The following is a 15452-nucleotide window of genomic DNA, read 5'->3' as shown; positions in this document are numbered from 1 at the left end:
CTGCTTACTACTGTATCCCCGGCACTTGATGCTGCCCGTCACATAGCAGGTATTCAAATGAAGAAACCGATTGAGTTGAAATCACATTTGTTGTGATTTCCTGATACTAGAAAGACTATCACTGCTACTTGCTTTTAGATTGGTCAAATCCTGCAATTAGAGGATAACCTCTTTAAGAGCTATTACTTTGGGAAAAAAATTAGACTTTTTAGATTTTCATTTATGAGATCCTGACGATTAAAATCAGAGGGTAGAATAAATATGTGAATACTGGCCATATGAGAAGGACATTCAAAGCAGAAAGAATGAGAGAGTGCAAGAAAGGAGGAAAAATTTTTTTAGGACATATCCTACAAACACAAATTATGTCGTATTTACTTACCTAGGTGAGTCCTAATCATTATATTCTTTCTGTATTTATATCTACTATATGTGCTAGTGACTGTAGTAGTTAACATTTATGTAATAGGCCACAATATCTCATTTAATTTTCACAACCCAGTGAAGACGTTATCTTTATTATTCTCATATTATAGATGGGAAATAAAGTTAAGAAAGATTATATTATTCCCTCAAGGTCACAAAACTAATACTTAAACATTCATAGCATGAGCTTTAAGTTGCTCAGTCCTGCTGCCAGACAACCTTTTGCAAATATACATAAGGAATCTATACAGCGTCTATAAAGGACCAGGGACATGTCTGAGAGATGAGATTGTATTCTGTGTAGGTTCAAAAGCACTGCTCTCATTCTCCCAAGAGGTTCTAATATTAAAAATACTATTCATATATATATAAATTGTCAAGATTCTGTGATTTGCCAAATCTTAAGTAGCTAAAATCAGCTAATGACCAGTCCCACTCTCCTGTGATATTTACAATTGCTAAAAGCACAGTTATTAAACTAACATCAGCCTTTGTGCTGATTATTTTAACTTTTAATATTTGAAATTCTGTGTAGACACTAGTTTGTCAAAGTCTGTGATCTAAGTTCTTGGCCCTTTCTTCCTTTCAGTACATACTACATTGCACTGATGAGATCAGAAGTAACTAGGGTGTAATTCTTATTCATGCTGAGATACCTCATTGCCCAAGAAGATTTCAAACAGCTATAGTTTGGCAGGCTGACCTTACTGCCAAGTTGAGGTTGGTATCTATGCTATATAAGGGTGTGGTTTCTATTTTCTCTCTTTCCTACCTTACCACATTGTCCATCAAGTTCTAGCTGCTGGGTGACCTACTTTATTGTTTTCCCATGAAGTTTCATCCATTCATAAATACTTACAGAGGGACGCCTGGGTGGCTCAGTTGGTTAAGCACCTGACTCTGGATTTCGGTTCAGGTCATGATCTCATGGTTAGTGAGTTCAAGCCCCACATCAGGCGCTGCGATGGCAGTACAGAGCCTGCTTGGGATTCTCTCTTTCTCCCTCTCTTTCTGTCCCTCCCCTGATTGCTCTCTCTCTCTCTGTGTAAAATAAATAAACTTAAAAATAATTTAAAAATATATTTATGAAGGGAGTACCCTGTGTCAGGCATTTAGTACTAGAAATGTGTGCAGTAAACTAAAAGATGAGAAAAAATATGTTTGTGTTTTATATTTTAGCAGGGAGATAAACATCAAACAAAACAAAGGTATTATATAGCATATTAGATAGACAATGTTAGGCATTGTCTATGCATATCTATTAAGAAAATATAGCAGGAAAGGGGAATTTGAGAGCCTGGAGTGGATTGAAATGGGAAGAGTGGTAATTCTAGGTAGAGTAACCAGGGAAGGCCTCACTGAAAAGATGACAAGACGAAAGGGAGGTCTCCATGTAAATATCTGGGCAAGAGCTTTCCTACTAGAGGAAACAGCACATGCTCTGAGGTTGGCGCATGCCAGGAATATTCTAGAGGCAGCAAGGAGGTCAGAGGGGCTAGAGTAGAGTGACCAAGTGGAAGGAACTATAAGGTGAAGTTAAAGAAAAAAAGTACAGAATGGTAGATGGTGTGGACTTTATACAGCATTGTAAGTACTTTGGCTTTTACTCTTTGAAATAAGATGCCATTGGAAGGCTTTCACCAGAACAATAATATAATATGATGAATTTTAAAGGATCATTTTGGCTTCTGTGTTGAAAATAGACTACAGGGGCAAAGGATAAAGCAGTGAGACTACTTAAAAGACCATTTTAGTATTCTTGGCAAAACGAAGGTGGCTTGAACCAGGAAGGTGACAGTGAAGGTGGTCAAATGCAGTGGGATTCTGAATATATTTTGAAGCTGGAGCTGACAGGGTTTGCATTAGATTTGATATGGGTATGAAAGAAAGTCAAGAATGGCTCCAAGAGTTTCTGTTCTGATCAGCTAGCAAGGTGGATTTGCCATTAATAGAGATAAGAAGACAGAAAAGCAGCTCTTAGAAGGGAGAGTCAGGAGTGTAGACATGTTACCTCTATTCAATATTTAGTAGGTATTAAGTGGACAATTTCTTAGTTGGAATTTGGAACCAGGGGAGGGGTCCAGCCTCAATAGATTGCATTAAGAGCTATAGATTGCATTAAGAGGATGGATGAGATCACTTAAGCAATATATGAATAGAGAAGATGTCTAAGGTCCCTCCTCTGGGGTATTCCAAGATTGCACATCATTCCACAGATGTGAGTTTGGAAGATTAGTGTTGACATGAAAGCAAGGTGAAGAAAGGAGGAAGAGGTGATCACTACTGTAAAATTTTGCTGACAGAATAAGTGAGAAGAAAATGAACATAACTAGTGTGTATGGCAATATGGGGGTCCTTGGTGGTCTTAGAAACAGCAATTTGGGTAAAATCGTTCTGGCCAAAGCTCAAGTGAAGTCAGTTTAAGAGAAAATGGCAAGAATATGAATATGGGCCCTTTGATTTTAAATGTTAGTGTCATTTAGAAGGTTCTTATTGACAAAAAGAAAATCCATGCAGATAGCTCTTTTCTGCAGTGTTTTGGCTTACCCATCATTTTAAAGCACATTTGGGGGGGCTCTCTTTCTATTTGATCATTATGCATGACCTCCAGAGCCAATTAGCAGTTTTGTCCTTAGGAAAATTCCGCTTTTTCTCGCACTGTGGAGCTTCCCCTCAGTTTTCAGCAGCTGTCCTTCCCTGCTCAAATGGAAGAAATGCCCATTTGTGCCATATGGAAAAGTAGATGCCAGATAAAAGAGTAAGAATATCCGTATATTTCTACATTAGTGTTACTTGTATGGGATTCTTTTGTGGATAAAGCTTTGCTTCAGAACTGAAAACATCCTTAGCAAATGACAAAAATTAATGCTGGTTTTCTACTATAGAGAGAAAGTTACACATTTTGCACATGTTAAGTGAAAAAATTTGTGAGAGAAAAAAAAGACTGGTTGAAAATTGACTTTCACGTATTTCCTGTGTGTGTAATGTGCATGCACGCGCACACACACACAAATGTGTATATAAGTTTATTTTGAAATAACATCAGTTTTACTGAGAAGTGACAAGTCTAATACAAAGAACTTTTCTGAGAGTAAGGTGACACCAAGTTGCCACATCACCCCCAAATAGTTTAGTGTATAATGTCGATTAATAAGGATATTCTTCCGCATTGCCACAGTACCACCATCAAAGTCAAGAAATTAACACTGATACATTACTACCATTTAATCTACAGAACCTATTGAAGTTTCACCCATTGTCTCAAAAGGATCCAGTTTAGGATAATGTGACATTGCAATGCTGTGATTCTTAAAGTTTCTGTCTGGCACAGTTCCTTAGTGTTTCCTTGCTTTTGTAACCCAGACACTGGTCAGCTATTTTGTAGACTGTTCTTCAGTTTAAGTATGTTTCCAGTTTCCTCAATATTAGATTTAGATTTTGCAATTGTGGTGTGAATATTACAGAAGGGATGTTATGTTTTTTGTACCCTGTTCCAGGATATTACATAGCCCGCTGCTTCACTTTATTTATCTCAGTACTGGTGATGGAACTTTGATCTGTTGGTTAAGGTTATGTTTGTTAGGTTTCTCCGTTGTAAAGTTACTCATTTCCCTTCATAATTTAATCACTATTTGTATGGAGATAATTTGAAACCATGCAAATATCTCATTTCTTATCAAACTTTCACTCCCCTTGTTTTAACATTTATTCATGTTTCTTGACTGAATTATTGTGATGGTTGACAAATGGTGATTTTTGAATTCTATCATTCATTCTGCATTTATTAATTGTAGTCTACTGTAAGAAAAATCCTTCTATTCTCCCCATTTAATCACTTATTTATTTTTATTAGTATGAATTCATGGATTCGTGTTTTATCCAATGACTTATCATTTGCTAATATCATTACTTATTTTGATGCTTATTTTGTCCCAGATTTGCCAGTGGGAGTTTATTCTGGCTTCTGTGTATTTTTAGCATGTTCCTTAATTCACTGAGGAGTTTCTTACTTTCTGGCACAAGAAGGCACATGGCTGTACTTTTTCTGTCCTGGCTTTTTCTCCAAGTGTCTCTGTTTCTTTTTTTAAAGGATGGTATTTAGAAACCATCATCTGGGTGTTAGATGTGTTTATTGTTGCTGGAGTGTCAATGCTCCCAGGTTCTCCTGGTAGACAGTGTTAGGGAATATATGCATACATAAATTTACACTTATTTTGTATTTTTATATCTGTTAATGAGTAATGAAAACCTTGAATTTACACTGATACTACAATTCTGATCCAATACCATGAAGTTCATTTCAGTGTTTTCCCTTTCCATAAAGAAATCATATGTATAGTGAGTATAGGTTCCCTATACTAATATGACCTCCCCTGTATGTAAAACTTCCCACCTTCATGCCTCAGTACCACTGCTTCCTAAATAGGTACCTTCCTTATCCTGCTCAGGTTCCAACTATGCTCCAGGCTTCTGCCCACCATCTCTCCCTCTTTCTAATCAACTTCCTAATCCCTTTTGGGCTCTAACACCACAGTACCATGTGTCATGCTGGGCCATTACAGTCTTATCACTCCCTCATCAACTCCTACCTTACTAGGAGAGAAGGAGGCAAGGAGAGAAAGACAAAATTTATTCATATATAGAATATATTCTATGATCTTTTAAAAAAATTTAAATTAAAATTAACTAATATACGTGCAGTATTGATTTCAGAAGTAGAAGTCAGTGATTCATCACTTACCTGTAATACCCAGTGCACATCACAAGTGCCCACCTTAATACACATCACCCATCTCCCACCCACTTCCCTCCATGAACCCTCAGTTCTCTAATGTTAAGAGTCTTTCATGGTTTGTTTCTCTTTCTTCTCTCCTCCCTTTCATCCTGTTCATCTGTTTTTTTCTTAAATTCTACATATGCATGAAATCATATGATATTTCTCTTTCTCTGATAGACTTATTTTGCTTACCGTAATATGTTCTAGCTCCACCCACATTATTGCAAATGGCAGGATTTCATTCTTTTTGTTGGCTGAGTGATATTCCATTGTGTGTGTGTGTGTGTGTGTGTGTACAGACACACACATACATCTTACATCTTCTTTATCCATTCATCAGTCAATGGACAGCTGACAGATGCATGAAAAGATGTTCAACATCACTCATCATCAGGGAAATACAAATCAAAACCATGATAAGATAGTACCTCACATCTGTCAGATTGGCTAAAATTAACAACACAAGAAACACCACAGGTTTTGGCGAGGCTGCAGAGAATGGGGAATCCTCTTGCATTGCTGGCAGGAATGCAAACTGGTGCAGTCACTCTAGAGAACAGTATGGGGGTTCCTCAAAGTGCTAAAAATAGACCTATCCATGACCTTTTAATGAACTGTTAACATTCTTAATTCTGAGTGTTCTCTTTTACTCTACAAAGGTGACAAATTTAGGAAGCTGATGCAATTTTAACTCCTGTCAATCATATGATTACATTTTCCATAGTAAATTCAATAAATGTAATCTCCTACAGATACATTTATTCATTCCCAGCTTCAAAGTCTGTTTTCAACTAACTTCGTGAAATACTTGGGTTTTCATCTTTGTGACAAAATAAAGATGTTGTTGATTTATCCCATTCAGTATAGAGTTTCACTCATGTTTCGGATACTTTTGAATGGTAGGGCTGTTGGAAAGCCATAGGCGTTTCTACATGAAGTCTATTATCTGAAGAGACAGTAACATTTCTCTCAATTTTAGAAATTGTGAAAAAAATGCCACTCTTCCTTCTGGCTCCAATCCAAAAAACTAATATCTCTGTCCCTTGATAAATCAAAAGGAAGATCTGGGGATCAATGGCATTTTGGGTATGAATACGTATTTATTATTCTTTGTAATTTTTTATTGTTATTTCCAAGCATAGGTAATCTATTTGCTTTTCAAAAGAATCTTAACGTATGTTAATTCCACATATAATACAAAAATGATTCCTATAACAGAATATTTTTTAAGATAGGGACACAATTTTAAATATTTTAACTGAATTTATAATTTTTTTATTAATGTCATATATAGTACAGAATTTAATATACCACATTACATGTTTTATATATAAATATATAAGAATATCATATATGCAATGGAAAATCAACAAAAAAAGGTGAGGAAATAGTTTAAATCAGGTATTTAAAAAAGGGAGAAGATGGCACAAAAACATACACTCAGATCAATGGAACAGAATAGAGAACTCAGAAATGGACCCACAAACATATAGCCAACTAATCTTGACAACTAAGCTAATCCTGACAAAGCAGGAAGGAATATCCAATGGAATAAAGACCATCTCTTCAGCAAGTGGTGCTGGGAAAACTGGACAGCGACATGCAGAAGAATGAACCTGGACCACTTTCTTACACCATACACAAAAATAAACTCAAAATGGATGAAAGACCTCAATGTAAGACAGGAAGCCATCAAAAACCTCTTTGATCTTGCCCGCAGCAACTTCTTACTCAACATGTCTCCAGAGGCAAGGGAAACCAAAGCAAAGATGAACTACTGGGACCTCATCAAAATAAAAAGCTTCTGCACAGAGAAGGAAACAATCAGCAAAACTAAAAGGCAACCAACAGAATGGGAGAAGATATTTGCAAATGACATATCAGATAAAGGGTTAGTATCCCAAATATATAAAGAACTTATCAAACTCAACACCCAAAAAACAAATCATCCAGTGAAGAAATGGGCAAAAGACATGAATAGACACTTCTCCCAAGAAGACATCCAGATGGCCAACCGACACATGAAAAAATGCTCCACATCACTCATCATCAGGGAAATACAAATCAAAACCACAATGAGATACCACCTCACACCTGTCAGAATGGCTAACTTAACAACTCAGGCAGCAGCAGATATTGGCGAGGATGCGGAGAAAGAGTATCTCTTTTGCACTGCTGGTGGGAATGCAAGCTGGTGCAGCCACTCTGGAAAACAGTATGGAGGTTCCTCAAAAAATTAGAAATAAAACTACCCTATAACCCAGCAATTGCACTACTAGGTATTTATCCAAGGGATACAGGTATGCTGTTTCAAAGGGGCACATGCACCCCAATGTTTACAGCAGCACTATCAACAATAGTCAAAGTATGGAAAGAGCCCAAATGTCCATTGATGGATGAATGGATAAAAAAGATGTACATATATATAATGGAGTATTACTTGGAAATCAAAAAGAATGAAATCTTGCCATTTGCAACTATGTGGATGGAACTGGAGGGTATTATGCTAAGCGAAATTAGTCAGAGAAAGACAAATATCATATGACTTCACTCATATGAGGACTTTAAGACACAGAACAGATGAACATAAGGGAAGGGAAGCAAAAATAATATAAAAACAGGGAGGAGGACAAAACATAAGAGACTCTTAAATATGGAGAACAAATTGAGGGTTACTGGAGGGGTTGTGGGAGGGAGGATGGGCTAAATGGATAAGGGGCACTAAGGAATCTACTCCTGAAATCATTGTTGCCCTATATGCTAACCAATTTTGATGTAAATTAAAAAAAAATTAAAAAAAGAAATGATATTAAAAAATAATTATGTTGAATGAAAGACTAAAAATAAAGGCAAATGCTAGATATAAAATAAAAATAATAAATAATAAAAAAATAAAAAAGGGAGAAGAGTTCAGGAGAGTTTAGCTGTTTAGTTTCTGTTGGAAAATTAGGTGATGGTTGGAGGCCAATGAGAATGCGAATTTAGTTGAACAGTATGGAGAAAAGCCACATTCTGGGAGATAGGTCAAGGTGGGAGACGTGAAGATTGAACCTGGTCCAGATACTCCTCAAGCTTCAGGCAACAGTTCCAATGCCAGTTCTTACAGGTGTTCTCACCTGAGCCCCCTGCTGGCCATTGCTTCCTTAGCACCCTGCACTCTTTTTACCATATCACTTACTAGATCTTTATTTATTACCTTAATTCTGATTTTCCTGTAAGTATAGGGCAAGGACCATATCTTTACTCATAAAGCATATAACCCAGTGCTTGGCAGATGACAGGTGCTGAGTAAATTAATTTTAGCCTGAAAGCAAGAGAAGAATAGTTTGAGAGAGCAGCATGGTTATATTTTCAACAATAATGAAATAACCCAGAAAAACGCTTGGTTAATTTCCTCCATAAGTTCTTCTAGATAAGATAAAAGGGAGAATGGATGGGAAAAAAGTTCCCAAATCAAGCAATGAACTTAAACAAACAAAACTTGAGAACTGCCAGGGGTATTGTAATAGTGTTGTATGATGACAGATGGTAGCTACACTTGTGAACACAACATTACATACAAACTTGCCGAATCACTATGTTGCAGACCTGAAACTAATGTAACATTGTGTGTCACCTACTTAAAAGAGCACTGTGGAATCAGATCACGTTGGTTTGAATTCACACTACACTTCTTAGATCTGGGATCTTGTGTTCTAACTCGTGTAAACTTCAGTGTCCCCATCTTTAAAATGACGAACATAATGATCTAATGGCAAGACCGTCAGTAGGTTTAAATATGTGCAAAGCTTACATATATATAGTAAATTCTCAACAAATGCTCAGTGTTCTTAAGCCTGCCTCACTTTTCTAATCTCTGTTCTTCATTTGTTTTAAAATGATTGAATTTAGTACAAGAAAGTAAGTCCTCCAAATGGTACTGATAAGCAGTACACAGAAGCTTTCATATTTTGGACTTCTTAGAAAGGGAGGTGTGAGGTGCTAGAGGAAAAGAACACGGTCTCGTCTTCCGGTTTATCTCATGTCTGGCACACACTGTGTACTACATGTGGAATTTTGTCACCAAATAGACAATAAATATGAAAATATCCATCTTTTTATTTTTTTTAACTTCCGGCCTCTTTTTTTCGTAAGTGTGCTTTCATTCCATTTTTTTCAGAAAAATTAAACCAGAATGCAAGAGTGCAGTTCCTGATGAAAAATTGAGATTAGTATGAAATTAAAAGTTTGAAGGACTTAAATCTGAAGTACTGAAATAAGCCAGCTACGAGGTGGTTGTTAGGTCTGCACTTTCGACATTGCTTGTCAGCTCTAGTTCTGATCTGTTACATAACCATGGTGCAATTACCCTATCTACCACCTAACCCTCACGGTCTCGCTTGATTATTAGAGAGCTCAGGTGTCATTTTTAAAAAATTGAAAAACAAATTGGTTTTGCATCTTGGCCCTGCCACCACCAAAAGGCAGTCTGCATGCCTTTCGTTAGTAGAACTGTGTGTATAATTTACACATAAAGCTCTCATAGAGTTATCATCCTAGACAGTATGCCTGGGGATAATGTGGAAATTATGTTCTTTTGTGTAACTGGGAAGGTCTCCAAGATGAGTGCCATTTCTTGGAACTGCAGAATTCTTTTCTCACATGAGCTACATGACAGAGGAGTGTTACACAGCTCACCCATGGATGCTGGCAGCCAAGTGACACCCAAACAGAGTTCCGAGTCTGCATTATGTAATTGGAAATCCCTGCAGTGCAATAACTTTTCAATGTGCACAATGATCTAAATTAATGCCTCACTTCTACTCAGGGAGAACTAGGCTGCCAACGATTTCATTTTTTTTTTTTCTCCCTCTCAGTTGAGAGATACAATTTGTCTTAGAGGCAATTGTAATGGATGCTTCTGTGTGTCTGGTTTGCAAAATGAAGGTATGTTTTGTGCTATCCTTTTTGCTTTTCTGCTTAATCCTTTGATATGTGTGGGCTTCATTTCAGTGCTGTGTGTGTGTATGTGTGTGTATTTCTGCATTCAGTTGGTGTGTGGTACTATAAGGTGTCTTGACTATTGTGTGTCACTTTTATGTATTAGGTATGGTTGATTAGTGGCCAAAATATGGGAGGTACTTTTGCGAAGGCAGCAGCTAGTCTTTGGGGGAGATTCTAAAGATGATGCCATTGGTTATTTTAGAATTACTACTGTTAGTAGAGTCTGTTTCCTCTGACTCTTTTCCTTTCCGGGATGTGTTTGTCTGTCTTTCGGCTTCATTTCAAAGATATTACTGCTCTTTGATCTAATTTTTCCTAAGTGATTGCTAATCAGTGGCATTTTCACACTAAAAAGAGTATTTCAATGGACCTTATTTCTTTTGGTTCATTCTCAGTCCATGTTTTACCGAAATACAGGGCAAGGCTTTCACCAAAGGGAGGTGGTTCTGATTATTTAGAAATTGGCATTTCTAAATGGCATACCCACCATTAGCCTTTCAAGAGAACGTTTCAAGAGAAAAATGTCTTTACATGAAAAACAGGCCTGTGCAATCAAAGAGAAGAATACATGCATTATGGAAAACCAAGCTCTTGCTCTATCACTTATAAGCACATCCAGCCCAGCTGCCCTAATCTAAGCTCTCACATTCTCTTTCTTGAACGCCAGCAGCAGTCACCTAACTGTTTTCTCCACAACCACTCTGACCCCCGCTAAACTGATTATACACATAATTCATATTGGATCCTGTCAACCTCTTCCTCTTCTCAAAACCACTCACGTACCCAGGCTTAACATTCTTCATTGGTTTTCCTTTGCGGGTAGGATAAGAAAACAGTCTTACCCATGCTTTCAGGGCGTGGCTCAGTCCACCAGCCTCATCGATGCCCTCCCGGCTGCTGCTTCTCTGGGGTCCAGTCTCACTGGCCTTCCCTTAGGCCCGAAAGGGGCCAAGTTCCTTCCTACCGGTACCCAGATCGTAAATCTTGTAACACAGTAGCTTACACTTCTACACTTCTTATCCTGTTAAGTCCACTCTTTCTTCAGATATTAACTCAATTTTCACTTCCTCAGGGAAGCTTTCCCCATTGACATAATTTGTTCATTTCCTTTGAATGACCTACTCCCATTAGGGCTAGATTTTCCTCCTGTATAGTAGTTTTTACAGTTGTAATTTTATATTCATTTTGTGGAGTGATTGTGATTAATATCCATCTTTTAAAAAAAATGTTTATTTTGAGAGTGTGAGAACACGAGCAAGGGAGGGGCAGAGAGATTGGGAGAGAGAGAGAATCCCAAGGAGGCTCTACACTGGCCAGGGCACAGGGCCTGTTGTGGGGTTCAGACTCATGGAACTGTGAGATCACGACCTGAGCTAAAATCAAAAGTCAGACGCACAACTGACTGAGCCATCCAGGGGCCCCATGTCAGTCTTTCTTAAAATAGGAAAGCAGAGGTATTTTTGCTTGACTTTGTATCCCACCACCAAATACAATACCTAGAATGTCATAGGGGGCTCCGTAAATACCTTTTTTTTTTTTTTTAAATAAGTGAAGGGGGGGCACCTGGGTGGCTCAGTCAGTTGAGTGTTCGACTTCGGCTCAGGTCATGATCTTGTGGTTTTGAGCTCTATGTCGGGCTCTCTGCTGACAGCTCAGAGCCTGGAGCCTGCTTCAGATTCTGTGTCTCCCTCTCTCTCTGCCCCTCCCCTGCTCATGCTCTGTCTCTCTTGCTCTCAAAAATAAATATTAAAAAAAAATGAAGAAATAAAAACTACAAGACAAGAATTTGAAAAAAAAAAACTTTACTAAGTCTACTGTAATCATTTAAGATTAGAAAATACAGGGGCGCCTGGGTGGCTCGGTCGGTTAAGTGTCCGACTTTGGCTCAGGTCATGATCTCACGGTCCGTGAGTTCGAGCCCCGCATCGGCTCTGTGCTGACAGCTCAGAGCCTGGAGCCTGTTTCAGATTCTGTGTCTCCCTCTCTCTCTGCCCCTCCCCTGTTCATGCTCTGTCTCTCTCTGTCTCAAAAATAAATAAACATTAAAAAAAAATTTAAAGATTAGAAAATACAGTTGTTAAGCTATTAGAGTGTGTTAGAACTTTTTTTGGTGAGTTGATCTTGGTTATCAAGTTCACTAGCTACACTTGAAAGCAAGATCACTTAAATTTCATCTGAATGGACTTTATAGGGCAAGTGCCCCAACTCATGAAAGAAAGTGAATCTGGGCTGCATTCCTATCTCCTTGGTGTTTATAAATAGAATTTGGAAAGTGGTCGGCATGTCTGAAATGCCCATATGAGGAAATATATAATCATATTGAAACAGCAGACATGTTTTAGTTCTTACTATGTGGCAGACAGTGTGCTAAGCTCTAAACCTTTGATCACTCATTTATATCCCTAAGTCTTCTGAGGCCTTGGTACGACTGTTAACTGCTTTTCGTAACTGAAGAAACAGAAACACATTATGTACCCACGCTCACAAAATTAGCGGACTTTGGGAGGTTTGTAGGATTCAAGACCCCAGCTCCCATACTGCCTTATTAAATGTAACATTATTGCGGCATCTGGGTGGCTCAGTCGGTTAAGCCTATGACTGTGGCTCAGGTCATGATCTCATGGTTTGTGAGTTCGAGCCCGCCTTGGGCTCTGTGCTGACACCTGAGAGCCTGTAGCCTGCTTCAGATTCTGTGTCTCCCTCTCTCCCTCCCTCCTTATCTCTCTCTCCCTCTCTCTCTGCCCTTCCCCTGCTTGTGCTCTCTCTCTTGCTCTCTCAAAAATAAATAAACATTAAAAAAAAATAATGCTATTAACATCTATGTGTTCCGTCTAGCAAGTAGGAGATGAACATTTTGTGTTTTGCCTGAGAAGCAGGAGTAGGAGATGTAAATGAATCTTTAAGAATAGGTACAGATGTTTTGCTGCTCCCCCAGTATAAATAGCATCTGTATTGTATTTTTAAAAACATATGAAATAAAAATTAAAATGATAGCCTATTTTATTCTTGCTACTCACTTTTACAACGTTTTGTATTGTTTGAATTTGTACGCTACAATCTTAGCATGGTCTTTCGCATTAAAATTCAGGTATTATTAGTCATAGTGCTATCTTACATTTATGTGGCATTTTACAGTATATTAGGTATTTTCATTTAGATGCTGAATTTAATTTTCCCAAATACCACCTAAAACAGGAATGGTGATCTCCATTGTAAAGATGTAAAGGTGAGAATTCAGCTCTCAAGCGTAGAGTGGATGGCTAGGTCGGGAGAGGTCAGGGCTGGCATCCACATCTTCTGACCCCAAGAGCACCCACCAGCAGCATTATCATAGAGCCTTTCACGTACCTGCCCCCAAATCCCAGGATTATCTGCTCCTGTGATAGGTGTCTTTATCAGCAGGACCTGAGTGCTGTTCAACATACACTGAAATTCTTTGCTGCGTTGTGTTCTCTTTTGTTTCATCTATCTGTAAAATTTAAGTGAAATTCATTAGACGTGATTTGTTTTATGGAAAAGAGAAAAACTAAAGTGTTTTATTTTTTATTTAAAAAGTTTACCTGTCAAGTTATACACATACACATATTTACGTTATATATACTTTATATGTAAGCGTTAGTAATTATTTTATGACTGCAACAGAAGTGTGATGGATAGCGTTTTCCTTAGAGCTCAGTAGTATCATGATTTCTAGTAAAAAAAAATGGTCTCGGGGCATCTGGGTGGCTCAGTCAGTTGAGCGTCCGACTTCGGCCCAGGTCATGATCTCACAGTTAGTGAGTTCGAGTCCTGTGTTGGGCTCTGTGCTGACAGCTCAGAGCCTGGAGTCTGCTTCGGATTCTGTGTCTCCCTCTCTCTCTGACCCTCTCCCACTGGTGCTTTCTCTCTCTCGAAATTAATAAACATTAAAAAAATTTTTAAAAATAGTCTTAAACTAAGCTTGGCCCTACTGGGAAAAACAACACAAAATGTTTAAATATATGGTAAAACAATTAAAATGGCATTTTTGTGATAGGTTATATTATCAAGGCACAAATGGTGACATTTTTTAATGTCATAATTATTGTCTTTAATTTTCTGAAAGTCTAGTTTTGAAAAGCTTTCTTTTTTATCTTGCTCTGTTTATACCAAAAGATTAAAAATTTCTTCAGTATAACATTAGCACAAGAAATTAGTGACAACAGCGTAGCCTGCCTGAACTCAAGACCTCTAAAGGTTTACATTGAAGACCTTAGAGGGTGCAATGAAATTCTACCAGCATATACCAAAGGGCAGTGCAAATAAACTCAGAACAGACTTCTTCAAGGTTGTTTTTTTTTCTTATTTGAATAGCCCAAAGTATAATGTGATTTAGATTTCCCATCAAGTTTTGATTCATTTCTGTAGTGTATTATATTGCTATGCTACCACATTGCCTCCCATTGTGGCTAGGAAGATGGGATTTTTACGAGCAGGCAGAAATAGAATAAAGAAACAATTCAATATTTTTTCCATTCATGCATCCCTAGATGTAAACTGACAAGGTCAGCCAGGAGTTGTATCAGTAGTTACAATTGGTTATCTAAAATCAAAATTACAGGACACGATGTTCTTAAGTCCCAGTTGAAAGCTCAAATGTTGCAATCGATGTTTGTTTCATTTTGCAAAATACTGCATTTCCTTTTTAACAGTTTTGATCTTTATAAAGAAATTTCACTAGAGACCTAGACAACAGCATGTTGTTGGCCTCCTTCCTCAATGGAGCGGTAAACTTTATTATGTATCAAACTGTCCACAACTGTGGCAAGCCTTTGCTCTTTGGGGAAGGAGAAAACCCAGATGCTGAGAAGACACACAGCATATGATGGCAGTGAACATGAGCTCAGAAGACCTGGGATGGGTCCTAGGCCTGCCACTTGCTAGCCTTGAAATAGGCTCTCCCCTCCCCCCCACCTCCCCCCCCCCCCGAAGTACAGTTAATGATGCCAAGCCTACCTAATTCCCAGAGATGATGGGGCCATGAGGTTCTGTAAGCGATAGTTCTGTGAAGCTTTATGCCAATGTCAGATGGTATCTCCATCATTATTATTCTTTACACAGGACTGACAAATTAACAATTCTTTTTTTCTTGCTTCCTAATATCAGAGGGGATGGTTACTCAGTTGTAAAGCGAATGTTTCAGGAAGTGTAGATCTGGAAAAAACAGATAACAGCACATAAGTTTGGTCAGATCAGCGATGTTGTGATGGTATTTATGTACTTCCTCGCTATCTTTGTTTTTATCTCC

General features: G+C 38.0%; 2 long non-coding RNA genes across 4 annotated transcripts in view; one reads left to right on the top strand and one right to left on the bottom strand.

Moving 5' to 3' along the window:
- The window catches only part of LOC124516541 (uncharacterized), a 166876-nt gene that overhangs the window by 20036 nt on the left and 131388 nt on the right, over nucleotides 1-15452 (top strand). The window lies entirely within an intron of this gene.
- LOC124516539 (uncharacterized) overlaps nucleotides 1-15452 on the bottom strand; it is a 45970-nt gene that overhangs the window by 2999 nt on the left and 27519 nt on the right. Inside the window, exons 2-4 of one of the 3 annotated variants that reach the window (XR_006963061.1) lie at nucleotides 15161-15358; nucleotides 13535-13655; nucleotides 8038-8507 (exon numbers count right to left, since the gene is read on the bottom strand). This is a non-coding gene — a long non-coding RNA (uncharacterized LOC124516539). Of the gene's footprint in view, nucleotides 1-8037; nucleotides 8508-12923; nucleotides 13656-15160; nucleotides 15359-15452 lie in introns of those variants that run through there. The other 2 variants (XR_006963060.1, XR_006963059.1) reach the window with 2 other exon arrangements.

This window comes from Lynx rufus, unplaced genomic scaffold (assembly GCF_022079265.1).
Source record: "Lynx rufus isolate CCGP_SWC_20201006 ecotype Redwood Valley unplaced genomic scaffold, mLynRuf1.p SCAF_2, whole genome shotgun sequence".
Classification (NCBI taxonomy): Eukaryota; Metazoa; Chordata; class Mammalia; order Carnivora; family Felidae; genus Lynx; species Lynx rufus.
This window is presented reverse-complemented; position numbering and strand designations above follow the sequence as displayed.